Genomic DNA, 19,512 nt, shown 5'->3' on the forward strand with positions numbered 1-19,512 from the left:
CTTTGCGGTGATTGTGTAAACATTTGCTCAAGAAGGATTGTCGCAACTTGGTTGGCGCAACTTGGTGAGCGCATCTGGATGAAAGGCATAATTAATCGCGATGGACAGAAAGTTGATGACGGTCGAGTCCAAATTAAGTTGACAGCCGCTAACAATAACAAGTGCATTCAGCTTTTCGGTGACAAATATTCGGTGCATCAATCAGGGAATTAAAGTCATCCCATCTGAGTAATCATAAGAGAGAAGCCGCCTTCACCCCGAAGCTCTATAAATACCAAAGGCATCCTTCAGAAAAGAGGTTCACCAATTCGAAAAGTCATCAGTTAGCTTAGCACGTCTTTGTCCATAATTTTTCCTTTTTATTTTAAGGCGGAGCAAGAGAAGAGTAAAGACGCCGAAGATCACTCAGGGAAACTCGAGAGAGAACCTTGAGGTGTAGAAGCAGAGAGTGGGTCGACTATCGCGAGAGCAAGATTATCTTTTGAACACGAGTAGAAAAACAATGTAAAAGCCTAGGCAGCAAGAGATTGCTACCAGGCTCTTTATTCTATTCTTGCATTGTTATTTTGTACTTCATCTTTATATTTATACAATGGAAGTTCTTATTCTACATCTGTTCACTCTCTTAGCACGCATGAATAGCTAAACTAGTCGAATGGATTGAGAAGAACTAAGTTAACATGACCTAGGAAGTTCATTGCTTGCGATTATCTTGTTTTATGTTGTGCCCAACACCCCTTTAGAGCTACTCGAGAGAGAGTTTAAAGAAAGAACCTAATGACTCGAGAGAGCGAGGTTAGAATCTAGACTCGAGAGAGCAAGATTAGAACCGCATAAACAAGAGATAAGGACTTAGAGATAATCTCTGTTTTTCAACCTGCATCGCATACATCCTAGAGATGGGAATGATATTATGTGGTCGCCTTATTTGTGTGTGTCATTTTGTCATTGCATAAATAAGAATAGATGCTTATGTGTAGGTTCTATAGACTTATCGCATATATCGCATGCGTTCTAGACTTAGAAATCGTGGCATTCGCACCGAGAGGTGGTTTACTGTTGTATGCATGTTGCATGATCGCATATCATGAACGCAACCTAGGAAGTGTTAGCCGAAACTTTTCTCAACCCGTTCACCGCATACTTATCGCATCTTCCATTTATTTAGCTATTTTCAAACTCCGCTACATTTGTTTATTTTTCATTACCGCAATCAACAAGAAACCAACAATTAATTGAGTTACTGGTTTTCTAAAAATTACCATTACAACCTATTTTCACAAGTCTCTGAGTCCGACCCTGGACTTACCAGGAACTCAGTGAGGTTTACACTTGGATTCCACTGAGAAAACTTGAGTGCTCAATGCATTTTTCACCATCGTATTTCATTCGCATTTCCATATCATAAAATAACGCATCATGATCAAGATTCTTAAGAAATCAAGACTCGATACTCGATTGGATCAGAAATGGTTGTTGCAAGGTGTGAGATTGAGAAGTTTGATAGGAAGGGCGATTTTGAGCTATGGAAGGCCAAAATCAAAGTCATTCTTGGACAACAAAGAGCACACAAGGCTCTTTTGAACCCATCAACACTGTCATCCACTATATTAGCACAAGAAAGAGAAGATATAGAGTTTACAATATATAGGACTTTAGTTCTAAATCTCAGTGATAGTATTTTGAGGCAAATAATTGATCAAGACATGACCTACAAGATGTGGGTCAAGCTGGAAGGACTTTTTTCAACCAAGGATCTCTCCAACAAGATGTATCTAAGAGAGAAGTTCTTCATGTTCAAGATAGATTCTGCCAAGCCTCTTTCAGATAATTTGGATGATTTCAAGAGGATAGTCTTTAGAGTTTAAGAGCCTTGGTGAGAAAATTGGGGATGAGAATGAGGCTTTTGTGTTATTAAACTCTCTACCCAAAGCCTATAAGGAGGTGAAGAATTCTTTGGAATATGCCAGAGAATTAGTTACCACTGATGCCATCGTTTCAGCATTAAGAACTAGAGAGTTAGAGCTTCAATCAGTCAAGAAGAAGCAGCATAGTACAGAGGGGTTGTTTGCCAAGGGGAAGAACAAACAGAACTAGTCTAAAAGGAATAAAAACCAGTCAGGTGAAGAACACAAACTTAAAACCAAGCTGAAATGCAACTACTGCAAGAAGAAAGGTCGCTCGATGAGAGATTGCTACAATCTGAAAAGGAAAAACCAAGAAAAAGAGAAGGATCAGAAAGGAAAACAACCAGAAGCTTCGGTAGTTGAAGGTTCCTACTTTTACTCTGATGCCTTAGCCTCCACTAGAAATCAAACCAACCAAATCAGTCCTCTTAGGAAGCATGACTGGGTATTTAACTCCGGTTGTACCTATCACATGACACCTTTCAGATCTTGGTTTAATACTTACAAGGAAATAGATGGAGAATCAGTGTACATGGGAAACAATGAAGCCTATAAGATAAAAGAGGTTGGTTCAGTATCCTTGAAGCTAAAGGATGGATCAATCAAGCTTCTAAGAAATGTTACACATGTACCTTTACTAAAGAGAAACTTGATATCTCTAGGCATGTTGGACTCCATTGGGTGTGAATGCAGAGGAAAAGGTAGAGTTCTTGAGGTGATCAAGGATTCCAAAATTGTGTTGGCTGGTGAGAAGGTCAATGACCTTTACATTGTGAGAGAAATAGAAATGTTTAGTCTCATTATATAACGTTGTTCATAGTAGAGACTTACATTTCACAAGGATGGTCATAGGTAACATGACCTGAATCCTTGAGTGAGTTGTGAACTCCTGCCTATAAAAGCAGTCTTTTGATTTGTATGGGTGAGAGTGACCAGATCGCCAACTCAACAAGCCTACCATTTTGGGGATTTGTCTGATTGGAGAGCTGGGAACACAGTTACACAAGAAGGAATTCACTCCTTCCCCCAGGTCGGGGTAAGTAGATAAATTGCTCCCTTAAGGGTTGATTTCGAGGCTCGAACAATGTGGCGCCACACCCTTTTCTTGGCTCAAGAGAGGTTCGATCATAGTTAGACTATGATTTATTGTTCATTAGAGGGATCGATGGTACTTAAGGAGTTAGATGTAACTATAGGGGCAAAACGGTAATTTTAACCTAGTTGTACTTACGAGCAATTTGTGAAAGGTCGTCGTACTGTTGATTAGTTATATCCAGTGGACACAAAAATATATCTGTAGTACAAAGAGTGCAGCTGTGGTCTTTAGTAGAGTGCCCGTCAGTTAATGGATGGTGAATAATTTAAATTAAAGAGTTTAATTAATTATTCACGTACTATTAGAGCTTCAAGCTACAGGTACATAAGGTTTCCTTGGTAGCTCAATAAGACTAAATGAGAACAATATTTGGATTAATTTGAATTGTCCGATTAATTGAGGGAATTGATTATATATGATATAATTATTATAATGTATTTGACACATTATATTATTTATAAGAGGAAGCAAATATTTGAATATGATTCAAATGTTGATTATATGAATTGGATTCATAATTGTTAAATTTAATATAAATGTGATTTATATTAAATGTCATATGTGAGAGAAAAGAAACTATAGGTTATATTATATATGATACAATATTAAAACTATAGGTTATATATTATATTTGATATAACATATAATTTAATATATATATATATATATATATATATATATTATGTTAGTTGTCATATTTATATATCTATATTAAATGTTATTTTAAGTTAAATGAGGGAGGGAGTAACTCCCTCCCCCTCTTTTCTCTCCATCTTTGTAAGTTGGTGATTTTTGGATTTTGATAATCTTTTACCTGTGAGAAAAAAAAGATGAGTAGTAGAACATTGTTTTCCAGAGAAAGGTTTTCTGAATTCCTCTCCACCCTCTTTATCAAAAACTCTCATTCTCCTCCCTTCCCTCAATCCAAATTAGCCAGAGCCCGTCGTTCCTAAGTTCTCTACCTGAGAATACTAAGGTCTCCACTTGTGGTATCCCAATTGGCTTTTTTGGCTTTGTTCGTGAGCTGCAAATCGATTTCTTGATTTTCTTGAAGAATGTCTTCAAAGGTAAAGTTTCATGAACCCCAAAACTTTTTGTTGTTGAGCATGTTGTAGTTAACTTTTATAAATGCATAATCTATTTGTTTATTTCTGTAAAATTTCTTTCTTTGTAAAAATGGGATTTGGGACGGTCCACTTCCGCTACGCACCCTTCATAGGGATCCTTCAATTAGTATCAGAGCTAGGTTTTTTATCCCAAATTCCATTTTTTTAATTAATTTTTACAGTGTGATGCTTATATTTTTGAAGTGGAAATATGGATGCTATGCATTGATGGAATTGCGTTGTGCACTGAAGTTTCCCCAGCGGAATCCAAGTGCAAATTCCTCTGAGTTTCCTGGTAAGTCCAGGGTCGAACATAGGGACTTGTGAAAATAGATTACGTTGGTGATTTTTATGAAGACTTTATGGTAACCGATTGAATAAATAAATTATTGGGTTTATTGTTTACGTTGAAAAAAAAATAAGTAAATGCGGCGAAGTTTGAAAAGAGTTGGTAAATAGGAGATGCGATGAATATGCGGTGAAGGGGTTGAGAAGGGTTTCAGCTAACACTCCCTAGAATGCGTTCATGCTATGCGATCATGCAACATGCATACAACAATAAACCACCTCTCGGTGCGAATACCACGGCTTCTAAGGCTAGAACGCATGCAATATGTGCGACAAGTCTATAGGGTCTACACATAAACCTCTATTTCTATTTATGCGATGAAAACATGACATCCACACAAATATGCGACCACATAATATAATTCCCATCTCTAGAATGCATGCGATGCAGGTTGACAGACAAAGCTTATCTCTAAGTCCCTATCTCTTGTTTATGCAGTTTTAATCTTGCTCTCTCGAGTCCAGATTCTAACCTAGCTCTCTTGAGACATTAGGTTCTTTCTTTAGACTCCCTCTCGAGTATCTCTAAAGGGTATTTTGCACAACAAGACAATCACCAACAAAGAACTTCCTAGGTCATATTAGCTTAGTTCTTCTCAACCCATTCGACTAGTTTAGCTACTCATGCATATTAAGAGAGTGAACAGATGTAGAAATAGAACTTCCATTATATAAATATGAAGATGAAGTACAGAATAACAATATAAGCATAGAATAAAGAGTCTGGTAGCAATCTCTTGCTGCCAAGCGTTTACACTATTTTCTACTCGTGCTCTAAAGATAGTTTCGCTCTCGCGAGAGTCGGCCCGTTCTCTGCTCTTATGTCCCAAGGTTCTTTCTCGAGTTACCCTAAGCGATCTCCGGTGCCACCACTCTTCTCTTGCTCCGCCTTAAAATAGAAAGAAAAACTATGGACAGAGGCGGGAACTAAACGGTGAACTAATTAACTGGTTAACCCTTTCTCTGAAGAATGCCCTTGGTATTTATAGAGCATCCATGGTGAAAGGCGGCTTCTCTCTCCTGGTTGTACAGATGGGACAGCTTTAATTCCCGACTGATGCGCCGAATAATTGTCACCGTTAAAGCTGAATATACTTTGTGACCATTATCGACTGTCAACTTAATTTGGATTTGACTGTCTTCAGCTTTCTGTCCCATCGCTCTTAATTATCCTTTCACCCGGATGCGCCCACCATGTTGCGCTAACTAAGTTGTGGTGATCCTCCTTGGGCGAATGTTTGCGAGCACGATCAACGCAAAGCCTTACAGTGAAGTTGCGTTCGACCAATGAATTCCTATGATTGCAATCTTTGCATTGCATTAATGCATATTCTACACAAAAATACAAAAATCAGCTGTTCTAATGCGTTGAACGCACGCGACAGCAATATTACGAAATTGATGCTTAATGGAGGCAAAGTAAGATATTTCATCAACACAATCCAACATTGTTTAAGAACTTAGCACTATGATAACGTGCATTTCTGCCCGTTATCACAGTGTTGGTGAGCTTTTCTTTTCTGCATTCTGTTTATTATTCATGTGATGAATGGTTTTGTGATGAATGTGGTTTTGTTGATGGATGTTCCAGGATAGGATACTTAGTTTTAAGGCTTTATTCTTTTACAAATTGGTTTATAAAGGCCCATGTTTCTGGCATATTTATGCAATAGAGTCTATATTTAAAGTATTGAATCGCTCGTGTTATTCCCGGTGAATTGCAGAGGAAATTCAAAGCAATGCTACAATGAGGAAGAAAGCTTTTGCTACAAGATCGTGTAGCTCTTGCTGCAAGATTGTGCAGCAAGTTTGTGCAGCTTTTACTACAATGTTTGCTACACGATCGCTGCAAATAATTCGATGGTAGACGGTTCAGTTCGAGTGGTTCAAGGCCTGGTTCACTTGTTTCAAACCGGATGATTCTTATTCTTGTAAAAATTAGCTTTTAAATTCCTTTTAGGTGTCCTATCCCGGTCCATTAACTATTAGCTTTAAATATACATATGATGTATGCTTTTTCTTATATGTCATATTGTATGTTTTATAGATGTAAAACCTACCATAGGTTTTACATTTATAGCATATTCATGCATCATTTTATATTATAAGTGTTATAATATATGTATATGCGTGATTTAAATTATATAGCATGCACATGCATCATATAGTATAAATGTTATAGTATATGTATGCATGTATTTATAGCATATCCATGCATGATTTATATTATAATTGTTATAATATATGGTTGAATGAATGTATGGATGCATGTTATAGTTTGATTCATTACTTTATTATATAACTGTTATATATGTTAGTAATGAATTGAGATTGCATGAAGCATGACATTACCTTAGGTTAATTTATAAATGTTATGATTAACTGAAGTATGTCAAGCATGCAATGAATGTTTTAATTGTTTCATTTATTTATAATCGTTATAACTAATTGAAATTAGAATTAAAATCGATGATTGAGAGTTGCATGCAAACCTTAGGTTATAATCATTTTTTAAAATTGTTTTAAAACATGATTGAGATAGACCTAAGATCACATTTCTAATCATATTAAAAATCTTAGTTTAATATTTTATCGATTTAATAGAATTAAATTGATTCTTAATAAAAGACTAAATATGTAACAAATGTATCTATAAGGGAACTTTTGTCTAAGGCTGGTTCTGTCTAGGCTGGGGTACTTAAGATAATGGAAATGTTGCACCCCGTATCTGGGAACTTACTTGGACAGGTGAATTAGATAGATTTATTACATGCATGCAAGTTTGATTAAAGTTTATTAAAGAGTTTAATAGATTTTGATCAAAATTGTTTAACTATCCAAAGACAAATATATTTTTTTTTTGGAAAATTAAAAAAACACTTAGATAAAATCAGTAACCAAATTTTTTCTAAGTTAATTAACCCTAGGTAAAATACTCAGTGGGAGGAAAATGAGACATATGATACTTCATTTTATTCTCTTCACGTTTCTCCTTAAAATTCACATCGTGAGGTCTATACACGGCCTCGAGGCACCATGGGTGACCCCCTACGAGTGACATTTATATAGATCAATATCAAAGTGAATGAAGAGAGTATTGACAGTAAGTGGGAGTGAGATGTGTGATAACATATCCCTCGGTCTCTCTCATTAGATTGAAGTAAAGTTTCATGCATGGCCTTGTGGCACCGTGGGTGTCCCCCTAAAAGATGACATTTTTGCATGACACTTTATTCAATCTCCAAAAATGGATTAGGTTGCTTTAGTTTCATGACCCAATCGGTTTTTCCCTACGGTTGGCTCTTTGAGGCAGAACTCTAAAACATAAAATGAGGGGTCACACTTACAAGATTTGTTAAGCAATTTAACAAATTCTAGATAGAAAAATGCTAATTGTTAGTTACAGTGACAAGATGTTGTTTCTGTCTAATGGTTGATAATGTCTCATTTCCGTGAAGGGGCACTTGATCCCCCTACGGTGACTTTTGTCCTGCTGCACTGAAACATCATTGCAAAATTGATGTAACTTAGGGTACACTAGACTATTTTGCTAAAATCTGATTGGTTGTCTTAGTGGTTTAATGCAAGTAGACTAATATTAAATAATTTTTATGGTTTCAGCAATTTTTTATTACAATGGCTAACGCTACTCTAAACTTGCTCACCGCTGTCAAATTAACAAGCGAAAACTATACATCGTGGAAAAACACAATCAACACAATTTTAATCATTGATGATCTTTGATTCGACCTAATGGAGGATTTTCCTCCCATTCTTGTTCCAAATACTCCTCGAAACATTCAAGAGGCATACGAGTGCTAGACAAGGACGAATGAAAAGGCTCGAGCATATATCTTGCTGGTCAGGCATATGAACGCTAGACAAGGGCGAATGAAAAGGCCCGAGCGTATGTCTTGCTAGTCTTACCGAAGTATTGGCCAAGAAACATAGCTCATGCTCACGAATTGTGAGATCATGGAGTCTCTGAGGGGAATGTTTGGACAACTGTCCACACAGCTCAGACATGACGCTTTGAAACACATTTTCAATACCCATATGCAAGAAGGGGCTTCTATTCAGGAACATTTTCTCAACATGATGGTTCACTTCAACGTGGCGGAGATGAATGAGTTTAACATCAATGATGCCAGTCAGGTTCTGAAAGTTTCCTCCACTTTCGTAGTAATGTTATTTTGACCAGGATGGACTTCAACCTAACCGCTTTGCTCAATGAGCTACAGACCTTTCAATCCTTGCATAAAAACAAGGATAAGAAAGGTGAGGTAAATGTTGCTTCATCTTTCAAGAAGTTTCACAGAGGTTCGATCTTTGGAACTAAGTTTGTACCTTCTTCCTCCGACACCAAAAAGTGGAAAAATAAGAAAAGTAGGAAAGGGAAAGCTAACCCTGTTGTTGCTGCATAAGGAGGCAGAAGATCAGTCAAGGCTGCAAAGGGAATTTGTTTCCATTGCAACTAGGATGGTCAATTGAAAAGGAACTGCCCCAGATACTTGGCAGAATAGAAGAAAGCCAAGCAAGGTAAATATGATTTACTTATATTGGAAACCTGCTTAGTGGAGAATGATGATTATGCCTGGATTATAGATTCTGGGGCCACTAATCACATTTGTTCTTCATTTTAGGGAATTAGTTCTTAGTGGCAACTAGATGCTGATGAGATGATGATGCGGGTTAGAATTAGGTACGTCGTCTCGACTGTGGCAGTGGGAGGTCTCTGGTTGACTTTACAAAACAAATTTCATATTTTAGAAAATGTATATGTAGTTTCTGATTTAAAAAGGAACCTTGGTTCTGAAAAGTATTTTCTTAAACAATTGTACTGTATCAACTTTATTGTAAATAAAGTGTTATTTCTGAAAATGGTATTGATATTTTTTTCTAGAAAACTGGAAAGCAACCTTTATGTGCTAAGACAAGCAACTAAGGCACTCCATAAATGTTTCAAATTGTAGTAACTCAACATAAAAGACGTAAAATTTCTCCTAAATAAAATGCTCAACTTTGGCACTTGAGGTTATGACACATCACTCTCAATGGAATTGAAAGGTTGGTGAAGAATGGACTTCTAGGCGAGTTAGAAGAAAATTCTTTACCTGTGTGTGACTCATGCTTTGCAGGCAAAATGACTAAGAGACCCTTTACTGAAAATAGTCATAGGGCAAAAGAACCTTTAGAGCTAGTACATTCAAACCTCTATGGTCCGATGAATGTAAAAGCTAAGGGAGGTTACAAATATTTCATCACCTTTACTGGTGATTATTCAAGATATGTATACATTTATTTAATGCAACATAAGTCTGAATATTTTGAAATGTTTAAATAATTAAAGGCTGAAGTTGAAAATGCATTAAGTAAAACAATAAAGATATTTTGATTTGATTCAGATGGAGAGTTTATGGATCTAACATTCCAAAACTATTTGATAGAACATGGAATAGTATCCCAACTCTCAGCACTCGGTACACCTTAACATAATGGTATATTAGAAAGGAGAAATTGAACCCTGTTGGACATGGTTTAGTCTATGATGTGTTATGCTTCCTTACCTGACTCATTTTGGGGTTATGCAGTGGAGACTGTAGTGTACATCCTGAACTGCGTTCCATCGAAGAATGTTGCTAGAACATATTTGGAATTATGGAATGGTCGTAAATCTAGTTTATGTCATTTCAGAATCTGGGGTTACCCAACACATGTGCTTGAGGCAAATCCTAAGAAACTGGAACTTTGTTCAAAATTGTCCCTATTTGTAAGCTACCCCAAAGGAATGAGGGGTGGTTACTTCTTCGATCCTAAAGAAAACAAAGTGTTTGTATCGACTAACGCTACTTTTCTTGAAGAATACCACATAAGGGAGCACAAGCGTCGCAATAAAATTGTGTTGAAGAACTTTCCAAAGAAACTACTAAACCTTCAACAAGAGTTGTTGAAGAACCTAACACCTCAATAAGAGTTGTTAAAGTTTGATCATCTAGTAGATCAAATCCACCTCAAGTTGTGAGAGAACCTTGACGTAGTGGGGGGGTTGCGAACCCACCTATCCCTTACATGGGTTTAACTGAAATTCTAGCTATGGTAGCTGACTGAGATGTTGAGGATCCATTGTCTTACAAGAAGGAAATGGAGGATGTTGACAAAGATGAGTGGATCAAAGTTATAGATCTCGAAATGGAGTCAATGTACTTCAATTCAGTATGGGATCTTGTAGATCAACCTGATGGGGTAAAACCTGTAGGTTACAAATGGATCTATAAGAGAAAATGGGGTACTGATGGGAAGGTGCAAACCTTCAAGGTTAGATTGGTGGCAAAAGGTTATACCCAGGTTAAGAGAGTGACTATGAGGAGACTTTCTCACCTGTTGCCATTTTGATGTCTATCTGAATACTCCTGTCTATTGCCTCATATTATGACTATGAGATTTGGCAGATGGACGTCAAGATTGTTTTTTTGAATGGCAATCTTGATGAGAGCATTTATATGGAGTAGCCCGAGGGATTCATAACCCAAGGTTAAGAGTAAAAGGTTTGCAGGCTTAATCGGTCTATTTATGGACTAAAGCAAGCTTCCCGATCTTGGAAAATAAGATTTGATACTGCGATCAAATCTTGTGGATTTGATCAAAATGTTAATGAACCTTGTATATACAAGAAGATCATCAACAGTTCAATAGCTTTCTTAGTGTTATATGTAGACAATATCCTACTCATTAGGAATGATATAGGTCTACTGACTAAAGTTAAGAACTGGCTAGCGACCCAATTCCAAATGAAAGATTTGGAAGAGGCTCAATTTTTTCTGGGAATCCAGATCTTTCGAGATCGAAAGAAAAAATTGCTAGCTCTGTCTCAAGCATCGTACATTAACAAAATGCTTGTCAAATATTGATGCATAACTCTAAGAGAGGTTTACTACCTTTCAAGCATGGAGTGATATTGTCTAAGGAACAGTATCCTAAGACACCTCAAGAGGTTGAGGAGATGAGACAAATTCACTATGCATTGGCTATTGGCAGCCTGATGTATGCGATGTTATGTACGAAACCTGATACCTGCTATGCAGTGGGGATAGTCAGTAGATATAAGTCGAATCCAGGATTTGATTATCAGACCACCGTTAAAAATATCCTCAAGTATCTACGGAGAACAAGGGACTACATGCTCGTATATGGTTCTAAGGATTTGATCACATGGACTCTTATTTTCAGACTGATAAGAATTTTAGGAAATGCACATCAGGATCAATATTCACTCTTAATGGAGGAGCAGTAGTCTGGAGGAGCACTAAGAAAGGGTGCATTGCTGACACAACTATGGAGGCCGAGTATGTAGCGGCTTGTGAAGTTGCTAAGGAAGCTATTTGGCTCAGGAAATTCTTGACGGATTTGGAAAATGTTTCAGACATGTCAAAGCCCAAGAACTAGTTTTCTGTAGAAAAGTGCAAACATGGTTACCGGCGCCTGAATCTAACATCTAGGTTAAGTGAGAATTTTTCACTAAGCATGTTTCAATTACAAATAAATCTGATTTGCTTTGTTTTTCCTTTTCTGTTCTCTTTTGAGTCAGATATTTCGGGCAGTTGCGCTCCCAATGCCCATTTTCTCTACAATTAAAACATTTCCTTTAGCAGCCTTGGTTTTCTTAGCAGCAGGTTTCTTCTTCCCTTTTCCCTTTTTCTTCATTTGGATACTTTTATCTTTAGAAGAAGAAGGTACAAATTTCTTTTTATCTGAAGGTTTTATTTCTAAAGAAGATCCCTTCATAATTTTTTCTGTGAAACAACGTTTGCTTCACTTTCTTTCAATTTCATCATCGATTGGTAAGTTTGGAGTTCATTCAGTAAAGTAGTCAGATTATAATCAATCTCATTCATTACAGCGTTAGTCCGAAAGGTCAAGAAGCTCTTCGAAAGAGACTCCAAGATCATACTAAATTGACTAGTCTCATTTATGCTGGCCTCGTGAGCTTCTGCAATGTTAAAGTGGACCATCATGTCTAAGACATGCTCCCTAACATTGATCCCATCTTTTATGCGTGAGTTATAAACATATTTTATAACTTCATGTCATATTGAAAATGACGATTGCCCATATTGGGTTGATGTCCTAAATCTCGTAGGGTTCTATAGTTTGTAATTGTAATGTACAATCATTTTATTTATGTAATAAAATATTTGATGTTTCTTTCAAAATTAATTGCATTAACCACAAACCAATAAACTAACATCCAAAGGTTATCTTGTAGCTTAAACATGTATGTAGAGAAATACGGGTGGATCATGTTTAAGTGATAACCTAAATGGTCTGTAATAGATGGATAAGATTGGATACTTTATCCTTGTGACACTACGAGTATGGATAAGATTGGATACCTTATCCTGGTGACACTATGAGTATGACCAACTTTGTATATGTTACAATTGTTGTAAAGTGCTACAAATAATCTAATCTTGATCATTCATGTGAGCAGGGATATTCTATACAAAGGAGTTTTGTATCAGACCGAACTACGAAATGTTTAGTCTCATAACATAACGCCGTTCATAATAGAGACTTATATTTCACCAGGATGACCATAGGTAACATGACTTGAATCTTGAGTGAATTGTGAACTCCTACCTATAAAAGTGGTCATTTAATTTGTATGGGTGAGAATGGTTAGATTGCCGACTCAACAAGCCTACTATTTTGGAGATTCGTCTAATTGGGGACCTGGGAATACAACTACACAAAAAGGAATTCACTCATTTCCATGGTCGGGGTAAGTAGATAAATTGCTATATACTAAAATTTGATCCTTTTTTATGTCGTCACATAAAGTTAAAATATTCATATTATATCCATGGATTCGTTTATTGGATTTTTATAACAGAATGCAATATCAATAACAATTTATTGAATAAAATACTCAATAATACTTTTATTGATAAATAGGATATGTTAATAATATTTACGAACTGCGAGTTTTAGGACATTTCCAATAAAATGCAACTATTTCCAAAAACTTAATGACCAAAAAAGTATTTTCTCCAATAGTTTATTATTGTGATAATATATATTTGAAAATATTTCTTACAATAATGTAGTTGAATAAAATGACCTAAAATGGAAGAGGTCATGGGCCTCCCTAGCTTATTGGGCTCTTGTCTAATGAAGGCCCCTTAGTTCTTGAATTGCTCATGTCTATAGCCCATCTATACGTAAAAAGCTCCATTATTTACATTAAATTTCATGAAGACAAAAACAAGAAGACAACTCCTCTCTCATATTTGGCTTTTTTTTTTTCCAATTTATTTTCCCAAGTTTCTTCCTCTGTATTATAGAAGCACACAATACACAAGGGAGAACACAAAAAATGAAGTAGAAAAACACCAAAATTAAAAAAATAATAATAAAATTAATAATAAAAAAACGGTTCTTATTTTATTCGTGTGAAACTTTTACATTTAAGATCATAATTAAGCTCAAGAAAGTATGGGTTCAAAATGATGTGTTGAATTGAACATGCATCATACCATCTAAAATATTTATTTTGAAATTAAACCTTGGTTTTGAGAGCACTTTTGATCCATCAACTTTCATAAAAATAACAATTTAGTCCTTAAACTTTAGTAGGTAACGATTTAGTTCATCTACTTCATATTTGTATCAATTTAATCTCTGAATATTAATAAGTAATAATTTAGTCCATATACTTTGAAATTTGTAATAATTTAGACCTAATAATGAAAAATCTCTGGTTATGTAGTGGCTTAAGCCTTTATAGTTTATAAAAAAAATTGATACCACATCTATTTATCAAGAAATTTCGTTGAACTTAATAATATCATTCACAAGAATGACTAAATCGTTACAAATTATAAAGTAAGCACACTAAATTGTTACTTATTTTAGTTTAAGAACTAAATTGTTGCAAATTTAGAAGTACAAAAACTAAATTATTACAACTAAAATTCAGAATTAAATTATCACTTTTAGGAAGATAGAGCGACATAAAATTAATTTTCAACCTTAAAAAGATTGAAAAATTATTCAAATGATAAAATTGCTAAAAATATTTACGAAATATAGCAAAATTTCGAAACTATCAATGATAGACATTGATAGATACTGATAGACTTTTATATTAGACACTAATAGAAGTCTATCAATATCTATCAGCATCTATCATTAATAATTCTAAAATTTTTGTTATATTTTATAAATATTTTAATTTATTTTTCTATATTTAAAAACCCGCTCAAAAGATTTCTATTCAGTAAAGTCACAATACCCATCATTGTTAGGGGTTATTTTGAGATATCCATGAATTGCATATTGAAATACTCCACAAGTATAAAATTCTACGGTCCGAATTCTACTCCCTCCGCCACTCACGAGAAACCCATCGATTCTCTTTATCTTTTTCTTTTCTTTTCTTTTCTTTTTTATTATTATTATCTTTTTTTTAACATTTTTTTAATTACAAAAGCTACTTCTAAAATAGAGATTTTAGTATGGATGATTTATTTACATATGTCTTTATGATTAATGATCTGCTCCTCATAAATATATGAAATCTAACATTTTGCTTAAGTTATAGCGTACTACGACATTTTATAACTTATTGCATTAGAGATGGTCATGTCTAATGGAGCTTTAACGCGATGGCCGTTTGTTGTGTTTTTTGTGAGAAAAATGTTATCGCCATACAAATGACTATCGCGATAGGACTACCCATAATCATCTCTAACGCGATACATTATAAAATGTGTTCAGATGGCCATAGTCTTAGGCTTACGATAGACATGGTCATTTCTAACACAATACGTTATAAAATGTAGTAGTGCACTATGACATAAAAGAATGTTAGATTTTATACGTTTGTGAGGGTGGGTCATTAATCACTAAGGTACTTGTGCAAATGTCATTCGGACAAAAATCTCTCCAAAGTATAGTGTTAGTTACAATTACACCCTCAAGCTCTTAATTGTAAAAATTGAACACTCAAACTTACACAAATGCAAAATTTGACCCTCAAACTTACAAAGATATAAAATTTGAATTCTTAAATAATAAGAATGGAGTCCTCAAGCTTATACAATTGTTATAATTTGTAGAGTTATACGTCATATTTTAAGGGTGGTTTTTACAATTTTTCGTTTTTTTTTTTTTTTTAGAAGTCTATGGAATTGTTTGTTTAGTCAGAAATGGCAATGATCCAGCTGGCCCCAATCTCATGTCATGTGCATTGTCCTTTACTTAACTAACTTTGAATCTCAACCTCTCCAACAACCGCCCCCAATCAATTCTCAAATTTCTGTCCTCTTCTCTCCAATCATAATACCGGCACCCCGGACTCAAATTTCCCTTGTTTAGATGAGATTGAGAATTTGGGGCAATTAGAAATATGCCAAACTCACTTGGAATAATAGCAAATCTAACCATGCTAAAAGTACCGAAAAATATGACACCATTTTAAGTCCAATTCGAATACACGAAAATATCCACCATTAACCGATATCGATATTGTAAGTCTGTCACTGACTAAGGTCTATTAGTGATTAGATTTCGATCATTGATTTTTTTACATGTTCGTTTGCTATTATATTTATCACTTATATAGTAGGTCAATAATACAAAAGAATATATTTAGTGATAATGGACTTGTATTTTTATAGTGATTGTTTGCATGTTCATTTGCTTTTAGATTTACAAGCTCATAACACGTGTGATGCATGTTTGACTCAAATAATTGTAACTATTTGAAGAGAAAGAAAACAAATAAAAGTTAAGAAAAAATAAATGTTTATTGAAAAGCACCTAAAAAGTTCTGTTATTTACCTTTTATTTAGAGCGAATTTCACTTGATTTTATACTACTACAAAATCTACATTAATTGACACTTGTAGTTTTTAATTACTTGACGTTTCTGTGGAAAAAACGTCAAGTAATATGATTTTGGACAAAAAAATATCAAGTAAAAGGATTACAAAAGCAGAGATTGACGAAATATTTCGGATGGTCTACTGTTCTTACTCCACTACAAAGAGATTTTGAGGATCAATACAATGACAATGAACTTGGAGATACTGCTCTACATTGTCAAGGAATTCCTAAAGTCATGTTAGATATTGAATTTAGAATTGATTTGGATGAGAACACCTCAACATATGTAAGAGTTGATTGTAAAGGCACATGGATTCCTAAAGAGTAAATGTATGGGTGGGTTGTCACTTACTAATTAATTTTTATAATTTTGTTGTATCTAACACCTAACTAAACTCTTTTCTATTTTTTAGGATAACTCTTACACCATGGAGATGGCAAGTGACGAGGAATTGCAACTTGGTTTGGATAATGTCAATGAAAATATGGAATCGAAACAAGATGAAATACCAAACAAAAAGAAAAGGTGAATGCGAGGACCGACTATTATGCATAAGGTAACAAAAATTAGGAGTGTAGGGGAGAAAAAGTTGGTTGAATATAATGATGATGGAGTGCCGATTGGAGATAATGGATATAAGTTAAAATCTTTCATTGGATCTACTGTGCATCATCATATCCCGATTACATATATATCTTGGAAGTGTGTACCGACTGACTTAAAGGAAAATCTATTTAATATTGTTGAGGTATGTATATTTTTCCTTTGTTGATGTATTATATTAATATTATACTTGAAAAGTAATAATCAAGTTTTTTAAATGTTTAGGGTGCTTTCATAATTGATAGTAGAAGTAAGAAGGTTATTCTCAAAATTGTGGGTGTTGCATTTCGTCAGTTCAAGTATTGGTTAATGACACAATATATTATCCCTTTTAAGGATGAACCCCAACTTTTGTTACACCCACCTTCGATGTACTCCCACATAATTGAAACACATCATTGGCAAGAGTTTTTCAAATCGAGATTATCTCCGGAGTTCGAGGTATTAAAATTTTCATTAAGAACATCAATATTTGTCACTTTCTTGTCATTTTTATTTTGAACTATTAAATTTATATAGAAAGTGAGAAATCAACAACATTGAGAAGTCTTTTATAGAGAAGAACCAGCCTTCGCAGTAGCCTTCTTTTACTTTACTCTCGAGCTAGATTTTCCTTTTGGAGATGAAAAAAGGCAATGGGAAATTCAATCCATTCAGTGGTAGTTTCCATTCGAAAAATGAAACATGAAGAAAGAAGAACAAGTATAATCATCGGATGTCCAAAAGAAGTTATGCGAATCTTTCCAAAAAATGGTAAGAATATTCTTAAGTTTAACAATTTTACAAATATTCTTATATCTAACAATATGTTTATTATGTAGAAAAAATTACCTTCGTCTAGCGAATGTGATTTTGGACGAGCTAATATGTGGAAAAAAGCTCGGATAAACAAAAAAGAAAAGTATGACAATGGGGATGTCCAACAAGTCGCCAACCGAATAGTAAGATTATCAATGTTATGTTTGCATGAAATCATTATAATATTTTATATGTATTATTGAATATATATAATTTCCTTTTAGGATGAGATCATAAAGAATGAAGATCCACTTTTCAAGAAAAAATGATTCACCGAATGATATTTTGAATCAAGCCTTGGGTACTCCGGAATACGGTAGACGTGTACGTGGGGGTGGGTGGTTTCATTACACATACCATTTAATTCCATACAACGAAAAGAGAGGATACACACAAAAAAATTGTTGATGAAAATGAAGCACTTCGTAAGCACATTAAAGAGTTGAAAGATCAAATTCAAAACAGCCCAAGATCTGAGCATGGTAGTTGCTCCAAGAATAAAATCCGAAAAATTAAGGAAGGGAAGAAGGTGAAGGAGATGATTAAGGTTACAAATATTAGTTATGATAATTTTTAACTTGTTTAATTTGTACTGTTATATTTATATCGTAGGAGAAGGAAGTTGTTAGTACATCAACCACACATGAGGAAGGGAAGAAGGTGAAGGAGATGGAAGTTATTACTGTACAACCGATCTTGAAGGTGAATTGTATTATGAGGTAAATTTATGAAGTAAATTTACTATTAGTTACTTATAAATTTATAACTTGGTGGTTTTAGGAGAAAGTTTCAGAGAATGCGGGAAAGGATGAGGAAGTGATTGCTATTAGTGTACCACCGATTTTGAAGGTGAATTGTATAAGTCTCATGTTCTTCTATCTTATTTAGGAATGAACATTTTACTCATGTTCTATCTTCATTTTGCTAGGAAAAAGTTTCAAAGACGGTGCCAAAAGAGAATGAAGTTACTAGTGCACCATCCAATTTATCAATATCCTTGAAGTCTATTCTTAGGTACGCTGAAAATGTAATAGTTGATGAGACTAGTATTTTCTTCCAACTACCTATTGAGCTCTTTGGTTTTGGCCAAAAGAGTTATGTTCTACGAGAAGATGTGATCGAGTTTTGTAGCATGCAAAAAGTGAAAACTTTATCAATGGTGGCTTATATCGCGTAAGTAAATGTTATTTGTTTATGATATATTATCACTTTATTAATTAGTAGTAAGTTAATGTATTTGATCTATTATTGTAGGTACCTACACTCGTTCATTGTTGATTCAAATAAAGGGTCGAAGTATATTTTTGTAGATCCATCTCTTATATCCGCGGGCCAAAATACTTGAGAAGTTAGAGCTCGGAACCTTTGTAGTAGATTAATGGCTTCTGAACATGGTCAATTAGTTATCGCTCATTATAATCCTGGATAAGTATAATTAGTTATACTCATGTTCAGAACCTTATACTCATGTTCTACCTTTTCCTGTTTTGTTCCAATGTAGATTGTGTTGGGATCATTGTATTTGAAAGCTCTTTGTACTCTATTCTACCTTAATGTAATGAGCTACCTTCATATTCCATATTAATTAGTTGTGTATTTTATTTAGTGATTATTGGTCGTTAATTGTTATCAATGTGTATGATGACGCGGTGTACTATCTTGACTCATTGAGAACAAGTTCACGAGAAGATATCAAATGCATAACAAATATGTAAGCTAACTTTGTTTGAGTTTTTTTTTTTTTTGGTGTAAAGTTTATTTCATTAT

The 19,512-nt window shown here is 34.6% G+C and overlaps 1 pseudogene; it reads left to right on the forward strand.

Moving 5' to 3' along the window:
• Positions 1-8,432: 8,432 nt before the first annotated feature.
• LOC150035541 (uncharacterized) lies at positions 8,433-19,090 on the forward strand (annotated as a pseudogene).
• The last annotated feature ends 422 nt before the right edge of the window (positions 19,091-19,512 follow it).

This window comes from Benincasa hispida, chromosome 6, assembly GCF_027475165.1.
Source record: "Benincasa hispida cultivar pf3 chromosome 6, pf3_genome.v1.1, whole genome shotgun sequence".
Lineage (NCBI taxonomy): Eukaryota > Viridiplantae > Streptophyta > Magnoliopsida > Cucurbitales > Cucurbitaceae > Benincasa > Benincasa hispida.